Raw genomic sequence first — 10,787 nt, forward strand, 5'->3', positions numbered from 1 at the left:
CTGTGTCCTTTGGGTAAATACCTAGGAGTGGAATTGCTGGATCCTATGGAAGCTCTATCTTTAGTAGGTTGAGGAATCTCCACACAGCTTTCCACAGTGGTTGGACCAGTTAGCACTCCCACCAGCAGTGCAGGAGAGTTCCTTTTTCTCCATATCCTCGCCAACATTTGTTGTTGCTAGTTTTTTTAATATGTGCCATTCTCACTGGTGTGAGATGGTATCTCATTGTATCCTTTCTAAAGGAAAGTTTTCTCATTCACGTAGATCTTGCCCATGACTGTGCCTGTCCAGGCAAAGTAAGTTTCAGATGGATCTGAAGAAATAAATATGGCTGTCCCTCGTCCCAACCACAAATAAGAAACTCCAAATTCTTACCTGAATGGTGTGTTCTTGCATCACAGAAGCTACTCTCAGTACCAGCTGAGCTGTGAGGGTGGGTTCTTGCTAAACAAGACAGTATTAACTGAGCTAGTTTTCAAGCTCTGTGCACAGTGCTCTGTAATGTGGGCCCATGCACGTTATGCCAGGCTTAGATGTTTGGTAATTCATTCCACTCTGTGTACACTGTGCTCATCATACAGAATGGATGTCTGGTTCTTCCCAGTTGTTAATACCACTCCATTTGCAGCTTAAATTCCCACTGAAGGTGCTCCTCTAGCTACAGCAGCCAAAGCATGTTCAGTCTGGACAAGTTTACCAGACAGGCTGAAAGTAGTCAGCAAAAAGCTGTAACCATGCCCCGCCATCTTGACTTGAAGAGCAAAAGCACCATGTTAACTCTTTTTATTCTTGGCAAGTATTTTCCTGGTGTTGACCTTTCCATTTTATTTTGATGTCTTCAGTTATAGAGATGATTTTAAGTCTTAAGAGGTGGTTATAGTTTGAATATAGATATCAATTATAATTGCTAGAGATTTATAAAACTATTAGTGTAGCCATTGTGGTTTCTTCCAATAGCCAATGTGGTTTCTTCCTTTGCTTTTATGCATAGAAAGTCACTTTCTACTCAGGAATCATATCTTTCTGCCAACCCTATCTTTTATTATACTCAGAAATCATATATTTTATTATACTTTCATGTTTTATCATATCTGGTATTCATTTAGTGTGTAGGGTGAGATGAGGTCCTAAACTGTTTTATTTCCAAGTTTTTTCAGAATTTGATTTTTTCACCATCATTTATGACATAATCCACCCTCCTCCCTCTCCCCCGGTTTGTGTGTTATGTAAATACTGGGTCAAAATATGGGTAAAAATGGAGTCTAATCTGAGGGAAGAATGGCAGGCATAGCTAGTCCATCCCATTTCTACCCCATGTCTACCTGTCCTTACACTACATCAGCACTCTCTCAGCAACTGTCATCTTAGCATATATGAACAGCTGTTAGTGTTAAAATACCTGATGAGAGACCACTCCACTTTGTCACTCCAACCTCTTCTCAGAAGAAATTAAAAGGCATCTTGGGAGTATTTATGTTCGGAAAGAAAACCTACTATATGAATGAATAACCTACACTGAAACCATGCACAGATCGTTGACATGGAGAAAAGAACCAGATGAGAACCCCCCAAGATTATCTGAACAAGAGGGGCAGGCATACACTATTTGGGGGAAATTATCTCCCCTGTTTACTTTAGGCCTATTGATAACACTCAGTCAATTCTCACTTCTTCCAGTTAAATCTGTCAGCCGAATGTGGCTAGAACAACATGTCCCCTCTGACTGTAGCCTTGTGCCGGGCCCAGTTCATTTGCAGACGGTGTTCACAGAGCACGTGCTCTCTCTGAACAGCAGTTCTGCCTTCCTTCCCTGGTCACCTTCCTTGAGTGTGTTGTTAAGACAGAAATTCTCAAAAATGTAGCAGCAGGAGGGAGAAACGCAGCAGCCAAACCTCAGTGGGTTGTATAGGCCTGAACTCACAAACTACTACAGGCAGGCCCAACCTAGCCCGCAGCCTGTTTGCGCCTCAAGTTTACTGGCTCGTGGCCACGCTACTCCCCATTGTCTGCGCAGTGGCTGAGGTGAGTAGTTGCAACAGAGATGGCATGGCCTGCGAGGCTGAATGCATGTCCTCTCTGGCCCTTTATAGAAAAAGTTGGTTGACGGTCATAGAACAGTTGCGTCCCCACTCCCCGCTGATGCAGCCCCCGCACAGGCACCCCACCGGTTATCAAGACAGCGCCTTCGTCTCCTTTACTTTCACCTCAGTGATTCCGTCTGCTTTTAATTAGAACCAAATCCAGACCACAGGCTTTCACACAGACGATCAGAGGGCCGTGCAGTCACAACTTTTAATCTCTTTCCACAAGGCTGCAGTCATCGTCTCCTAAATTCAATCTGATTGTCAAGACCTGACAAATGCTCCAGCCGGGACTGAAAAAAGCAAAGGAAAAGGAAATCAAGGTAATACAGCAAAGAAAAGGGCAAGGAGCCTCTTGCGTTGCGCTACTTCGGATGTGCAAGGAAGGCCTGGCTGAGGTGAAAACAGCCATGTGGAAATGTCCACGTCTAGGATCTCGAAAATAGATACATTATTTTTAAGCACATTCCTTCTGTCAACCCGAAACCTCTTCGTTTAAGAGCAAGACACTGGCAAGCCTTAGCTGTCAGCGAGGTCGCTGTTGGTTCTAGCTCAGGAAGCTCACTTCCTGCGCCATAAATTGAGTGACGCTTTAGACCAATAATCTTGTGTTTCCACAGCAGCCAGTGAGGACTGTGGCTGGCCATGTGCTGACAGTGCTGTCTGGCTTGCACTGGTTTTCAGGCCTCAGGGTTGCCAGAATGAAAATTGTTCTCAAATTATTTCTTAGAAACTCAGCCACATTCGGTGAACAAAATCATAGCAACACTTCATTTATTCTGCTTTATGAGAAAATGAGGAATTCCATCTAGGTAAATTTTCCAAATAAATTAGAAGGTCAGAATCTTTGGGTCATAATCACTTTGGAAAGATTTTTTTTTTTTCTCGAAAGATGTTACTTCACTTTGTAGTAAATGCAAAACACTGGATTTTTCAGTGGCCAAGGACCATCATTTTGAACATTCAAATCTCTACCAAGAACCATCCCTGCCCTCAAGGAGTTTATAGTCTAGATGTCAGCAGACATGTTTTGTAAAGGACTAGAGAGTTAAGTATTTTAGGCTTTGTTAGCCATAGATGTTCTTTGTTGCATAGTCCCTGAGTGTGAAGAAATAAAATTCTAGCTGGGACATTAGGCTTTTTGGAGGATTCAAGTTGAATCTTCAAAGGTTCTTTGTTTTCAAAGGTAAATATACATCCAGAATATACGAAGAACAACAGCAAGAATACAAACAGTCCAACTGAAAAAATGGGCAAAGGACTTGAATAGACATTTCCTCTAAAGATATACTAGCAGCCAATAAGCAAGTGAAAAAATGCTCAATGTCATCAGTCATCAGGGAAATGTAAATCAAAATTACAATGAGATACCACTTCGCAGCTACTAGGATGCATTGGTAGAATCAAAAAAGGAAAATAACAAATATTGGGAGAAATGTGGAGAAATTGGAACCCTTATACACTGCTGGTGGGAATGAAAAATTGTTCAGCTGCTATGGAAAATATTTTGGCAGCTCTTCAGGTTAAGCGCAGAGTTACATAGGGCCCAGCAATTCAACTCCTGGGCATACACCCAAGAGAGTTGAAGCAGGTATTCATGCATGGCCATGGAAGCACAATTCATGGTAGCCCAAAGGTAGAAACAGCCCAAATGTCCATCAGCAGGTGCATGATAAACAAGTATGTGATACAGACACACAATGGAATAGTATTCAGACTTAATAGGAATGAAGTATTGATACATGCTGTAACGTGGATGACCCTCCAGCACATAGTCAGACACCAAAAGTCACTTACTGTATGACTCCACTTATAAGTAATGTCCGGAACAGGTAAATCCACAAAGATAGAAAGCAAAATGGTGATTACCTAGCACAGGGGGGAGAAGGGAATGCGGAGCAAGTACTTAATGGAACTGACTTCCCTTCTGGAATTACAGAAATATTTTGGAGCCAGATATAAGTTGTAACTACACAATGTTGTAGATATACTAACTGGCATGAATTGTCCACTTTAAAAGGACTATGTTATATGAATTCCACCTCATTTTTAAAAATTACTAGAAAATCAAATATGCAGGGTGGTTATAAATTCAGGAATCACAGGTGCCATTTTACTAATATGGTGATAAAATATCAAAAGTAACTTGATGTATCTATTTGCCTGTGTTTCTGTACCTTTGGGCCACCTCCTATATATGTGTTGCTTTTTACTGTTAGAGTAATAGGTGTGTGCATATCATGGTATATAGATAAAAAACATGATGACAGCTTGAATGTGTTGAGCTCTAGCCATTTGCTACATGAAACAATACTTGCAAATAAGAGTCCCCACAAAGACCCTGTGAGCAAGAAGCTGTGTCTATGCCCAATTTAAACGATAAAGAAATAGAGGCTGAAAGCCTCTATTAAGATAGAGGCCTAAGGAGAGAAGCTTGTAAATAGCAGAGGCAGAACTGGAAACCCACAGTCTGACCCCAGAAGTCTGACTCTGGAACACTGCCTTCTAATTCTTTGAAGGAAAGTGTAACATCTTTCCTACTTCCACTCTTTCTAGAGGGAATCACTATTAATTAGACATTTTCAAATTCATTTTGTAACAAAATGAGGACCCCACTAAAGCCAATATTGCAAAGTCCAGTTTTAAAATTTAACACATCATGAGTGTTTCTTCATGTTTGTGCCCTTCACCCTTATGAATGGCGCCTGATGGGCCATTTATCATCCAGTCCCCTGGTGTTGGGCACATAAGTAGTTTCCATTTTTACTCTATTACAATCAAACACCTAATATCTTTGTTTTCTTGCTTCATTATGTTGTCAAGATAATTTCCTAGAAGTGGAGTCACTTGGGCAAAATATATGCCTATTAGTCACTATGATGAATGTTGCTGGATGGCCCACCCCCAGATTGGTCTGATTTTAGATTTCTCCCAAGTGTGTGAGAGCCTCTTTTTTTCCGACCATCACCGATCCTGGGCCTTGTAGATCATTTTAGTCTTTGCCAACCAATAAGTCAAAATTTCTATCTTTTTTTTTGTTTGCATTTCTTTCCTTTTTAATAAAATTGAGTAGATATTCACAGAGGTGTTGCCCATTTGAACCCTTTTAGGACTTGATTCTTTCTGTCCATCCTATTGCCTGTTTTTCTTTTCTTATGGAGGTAACATTGGCTCACAACATTGCTTGAATTTTAGAAGTATGCAGTTTCCCCTTTCAGGTATCATGAGCACACCCCACCCACCACTAAGCCCCCGTAGTCCACCACCATAGTCCACTGTGCTCCTTCCCCACTTTGTCCTCACCCCTACCCCCCAGCGTAGCCTTGGTTCTACCACCACATTTCTAGGGTTATTGGCTTGGCTTAATCTGTCCCTTTGTTTCTCTGTATTCCGCATATAAGTGACACCATCGGTATTTTTCTTTCTCCTTCTGACCTATTTCACTGAGCATCATCCCTCCGCCTCCATCCATGTTGCCCCAAATGCCTATTGCCTAGTTTTCCGTCAAACTGTTTGTTTTACTGGTTTATAAGACCCCGTTACATATTACAGTGATAGATGCTTTGAGACACAGGGTTTACAATAACCCCTCCATATTTTTTTCTGTCACATATGTTGCAACTTTTCCATGTATTAACGTTTGTCTTTTAACTTTGGTACTTGGGGCCACCTGTAAGGTATTTATGTTTTTTTAATGAAGTCAAGTATCTCAATACTTTAATTAGATGTTTGTGATTTCAGTGCCATGCTTCAAGAGGGACAGAAAACTTCAAGAATATGGAAATTTTTCCATTTTTCTAGGAAAGTTTTACTTTTCCTTTTTTCTTTTTTAAAGATTTATTTTATTTATACAAGAACCAGGTACAGGCCAGATGCGTGGGAGGGTGAGAGGATTCACCAGAGGCAGAGCAGGGAATAGAACAGGCAGACTGACGTAATACACTGCTGAGGGGAGCAGCGGGCGAGACAGGAGAGGTCTGCTCACCATGTGGGTTGCTCCGAGGCCGGCAGGGAGGGAACCAGCACTGCAGAGGCTGTAGACAGCTTCACAGCGCTGTGCTCAACCATCTGCGCCACCAGGGAGGCCCTGCTTTTCCTTTTGAAGTCTCACTCCACCTGGAATTTATGTCTGTTTATGGTGAATATTAGGATTCTACTTTAGAAATGAGGACAGCAGGCAAGGTTATCTCTGAATTTTGCTGGTTGGTCAGTTGGTTGGTTGGTTTGGGTTTGTTTTTGGAGGAGTGAGTTTTTTTATCTGATTTTTTAAATGTCTTTGTTCACATATTGCTGTGGAGAGTGATTTGGATTGCAGATTCACAACAGAAGTGATTCAAAGTAATGGTTAGAGACTTGAATTGTGCCCCTTTCTGTCCCATGGACATCTCTTGTGATTCCAGATTCCAAATCTAATTTGGCCCAGTGGGAAACGGAACCAAAGATTATAGCTGTAGCTGTGAGTAAAATCAAGGTGGTGACCTGTTGTGATGTGGATGCTGACAACACTTGCAACAATCTAGGTTATGCTGTTGACTTAGTCTTGGAGAACTGCATTCGGGGCCAAGTTATTTTGGCCATCCTCAGAGCTGCCCTTGGGTTACTGTATGTGCCACAGGGACAAAATGTCGGCTGACCAGTTCACCCTTGTTTGTGGTTATTCTTCATTCATGAGTTTCAAAAACAAGGAACTGGAGAAAGAGCCATGGAGCAAGAGCAATAGGCTCGCAGAGACTGCAGGGAGCACTGAACTCCTCGGAGCCTGCACCTCCCCTCCGCCACCACCTGGTGTCCCCATGCAGGACCCAAAAAGTCGGCGGGGGAAGGGGGGGGAGAAGGTGAAACTGGTCAGTCCTTGGGCACATGAAGCCCTGCTGGGGGCAGAGTGTGTGCGTCTCTCCTTGATTCCTTTGGCCTGTCCCTCCTCCTGTGAGTCTTAGATCTGGCCTATTTCGTGGCCATCGCTCAATCCCACTGCCTTGCTTTATGGTCATGCCATGCTTTCTGAGATTATTGGACTGTCTTTGCTGGTGTCTGCATAGTTGTGGGTTGAGTTGTACCGCCCCCCCCCAAGATATATTGAAGTTTTAACCCCAGATACCTGTGAACAGCACTGGAGTATGGCAGGCTTTTAATCCAGTATGAATATGACTGGTGTCCTTAGAAAAGAGGGAAATTGGACATAGACACAAATAATGAGAGATACGATCCCCTGTGAAGACAGCAGAGAGGGCAGTGACGGGGCCACAGCCAAGGAACCCCTGAGGCTGAGAAGCTAGAGGAGGCAAGGGGGAGCTCTGCAGAGCCTGCAGAGGGCGCTTACTCTGCCACACAGGGATTCAGGACTTCTATCCTCCAGGACTATGAGACGCTGGATTTCTGTGCTTTAAGGCACCAAGTTTGTGGTGCCTTGTTCCAGCAGCTCTAGGGCTCTAAGACGTGTGTTTACGACTGGGCTTGCACCAGACCCTCGCCACGTACACCACAAACACAAACGTGAGTGCAAGGACAGGTCCTGCACCCCCAACACTTAGAACAGTGCCTGATGTATAATTGGCACTCAATAAGTATTTTTTAAAGATTTATTTATGTATGCATTCAAGAGCTGGGGTACAGGCCAGATGTGCGAGAGGGTGAGAGGATTCACCAGAGACAGAACGGGGAACAGAACAGGCAGACTGATGAAATATACTGCTGAGGGGAGCAGCGGGCGAGTCAGGAAAGGTCTGCTGCGCCGTATGGGTTGCTCCTGGCCGGCCAGGGGATCGAACTCATGCTGCAGAGACCATGGACAGCTTCATAGGTTGTGTCTTAACCCCTTGCACCACCAGGGAGGCCCCTCAATAAGTATTTATGCAAGAGAAATGCCCATTCCATGCTTGACTCTAAAGCTGAGGAGATGGCAGTGCCCCCTCCTGGCCACGCAACCCTCCCCTTCCCTTTCTGTGTATCCCTGACTCTTTGAAATCTCTCCCGACCCCTGCCCAAAAACCTCTGACTGCTTCTATGCAGCCTAGAGCTGTGTCCAGCTCCATGGCAACTGGTCACGTGTGGCTGCTGAGCACTTGAAATATACCTACTGCACTTGAGGAACTGGATTTTGTATTCAATATCCCCTAATTCATTAAACATAAAAATAAATACTGAATTCAGTGACTGGAAAATTTTTTAAGTATTCTTGGAACATCTTAGGTATGTGAATCTACTTTTTCAACAATTGCAATTTGTCTGAAATCTAAATGCAAAGTATGTCGAATACACATTTAGCATCCAAGCTGAGATACGCCTGCAGTGTAAAACACACCCAGGATTTTGAGAATTTAAGATAAAAAAACAGATTTCTTGTTGATCATTTTTATATGGATTATATTCGGAAATGGTAATACTGGATATATTGGGTGAAGCAAAACGTAGAATAGTAAAACTAATTTCACCTGTGTATATTTCTGTTTTAATGTGATGAGTGGAAAATTTAAAGATATGAGCATAGCTGTTGCACAGCACCAACTAGAAATGCCGAGTTCTGCCGTCAGACAGCCTGGGTTCAGTCTCCGCGCCCTAGTTTTGCGACTTGGGGCCAATGGCACAAATGTCTGAGAGTCAGTTATGTGGAACTAAGGCTTGCACGGTCTTTGTCAAGCTTAAAAGAGATAAATAAGGCAATTTGTACCATGAATGGCATCTAAGGGCTCAATAAATGGAATTCGTTTTGAACTTTATTATAATTATTGCTTTCCCTGATGTGGGCATTAAAACGACTCCTCCTGCTCTGACCTGGAGAGTAATCTCTCTATTAAGAATTATCTTACCTTGACCCAGGCTGGCGATTAAATTTGCAGGGCTCACTGCAAAATGAAATGTGAGACTCCTTGTCGAGAATCACAAGAAAAACGTGTTCTTAAAGTTATTAGTGTATAAAAAGTTTGCCTTTCTACAGTTTCCCTGTCAAGGTATGTTGGTGATTTTCCTTGCTAGGGCTGCCTGGCTCCTCAGCATCACTCAGGCACCCGCGGAGGCACAGGTCTGGAGGCCAGAAGTCAGGGGGCGAGAGTGGGCCCCAGCACCCACAGGCACCGGGACTTTGCCCGGCAACCAGGCGTGGCAGGACATAGTGGGGCATGAGCGACGGCACCGCCTTCAGCCCCACGGGCCAATGCCCCAGGCCGGGCCGGAGCCCTTTGTCCATTTCAAGTTTCCAAGGGATCCAGATCACTGCAGGTCAGAGTGTGCCCTGCCCTACCCCCACCCGCCGGAGGGGAGTGGTGATGAGCAGGAGCCCCCGCCTGGAGAAGGGCAGCAGCTGCCCCCGCAGGCAGAGGGTGGCAGCAGTCTTTGGGCAGGGAGAAGGCGGGAAGGCACCAGAAAACAGTCCCCTGAGACTGAGAACTGGTCCCAGGGCCCTGTGCCTGGCCCGATCATCAGATGTCACTTATAAAACCAGAGTCCGAGGTGCATCGCTAAGCCATGCCGGAGCCACCAGCAGAACGTTAAATGCCAAGCGCGGGGTCCTTCTGAGAGCAGGGCCCTCCCTGCACAAGCTCCCTGGCCTCAACCTGGGCAGTTGCCCCTGCCTTGGCCTTGAAGCAGGCCCTGGTAGGTGTCCTGCCCTGCCCACCTCCACCCCCGCCCCCAGGTCTCTCTGCAGGCCTCTGTCCTCCACCCCCTCCCCCAGGTCTCTCTGCAGGCCTCTGTGCGCCCTCAGTCCAGCTGTGGCCTAGGTAGCCCTGGCTTTGGCAGCCCAGCACAGACAACTTTCCTCTGAGCCCTGCCCCTCAGCCTCTGCAGCCACCTCCTCGTCCTATGCCGAGAGCCAAGGGTCTGGGGGTTCACTTCCAACCCAGGCAGCCTCTGGCCAACCAGTGGCCCACCAGTGTGAGAGGAATCCTGGCTCCTGGCACAGATCACCCCCCTGAACCCCGGGTTCAGTGCTCCTTGGGCCATCAGGTGGCTCTACCTAGGCCTTAAAGAAGCCCAAGACTCATTTGCTGCCTTTAAGCCGAAATATTCTTAAGATAAAAATAAAACCCCATTTAGACCTGACGATATGGGACGCCAAGGAGCAGAATCATTTATTTTACTCTAATGGAGTAAGTGAAGGAAACTGGACTGAAAAAGAAGGCACCCAGCACACTCTTTCTCTTAAAAGCCACATTTTATTCAGATGGATAATACCAGTTATCTGAAAGGGAGCAGAAAAGGGGGGGAGGGTGCTCTTTTAAGTAGGCAATCGGATCATCAAAGAATGTCTTTGATTCCCAAGCCTCTGCTTGAATTATAGAATTACGGCTTAATGCGCATCACTCCCATCATCCGGAGAGTCATTCTTCTCTTTTAAAATGAAAGCCTGACTTTTCCCTTTTCAGCACCAAAAATCAGAAGCTGTACCCACATAAAAGTGAAAATGCTGAATGAAATGTTTTGTTTTGTTTTTTTTTTTCAAGTCAGTCACAGGTATAGTCTATCTAAATGATGACAGCTTACGGAAGTTTTGGTTACGTTCATTTAACAAGCCTATAGTTTAGGACATTGGGGATGCACACGCTGTATCATAGAAGCAGCATGATACAAGGCTGAGACCATCCAAAGCCCTATTTAATCCATTAGGTCGCCAAGCATAAATAGTGTCATTACAGTGCCAACTAATTTCCATGTATTTCTATGGGAAATGTGTCCACAACGCACCCATGATATACCCAAAATCTGGATTCT

The 10,787-nt window shown here is 44.7% G+C and overlaps 1 pseudogene; it reads right to left on the bottom strand.

Moving 5' to 3' along the window:
• Positions 1 to 236: 236 nt before the first annotated feature.
• LOC119246790 (proteasome subunit alpha type-2-like) lies at positions 237 to 746 on the bottom strand (annotated as a pseudogene).
• Between the last annotated feature and the right edge of the window lie 10,041 nt (positions 747 to 10,787).

This window comes from Talpa occidentalis, unplaced genomic scaffold (genome assembly GCF_014898055.3).
Source record: "Talpa occidentalis isolate TD23 unplaced genomic scaffold, MPIMG_talOcc4v2.1 talOcc4.15, whole genome shotgun sequence".
Lineage (NCBI taxonomy): Eukaryota > Metazoa > Chordata > Mammalia > Eulipotyphla > Talpidae > Talpa > Talpa occidentalis.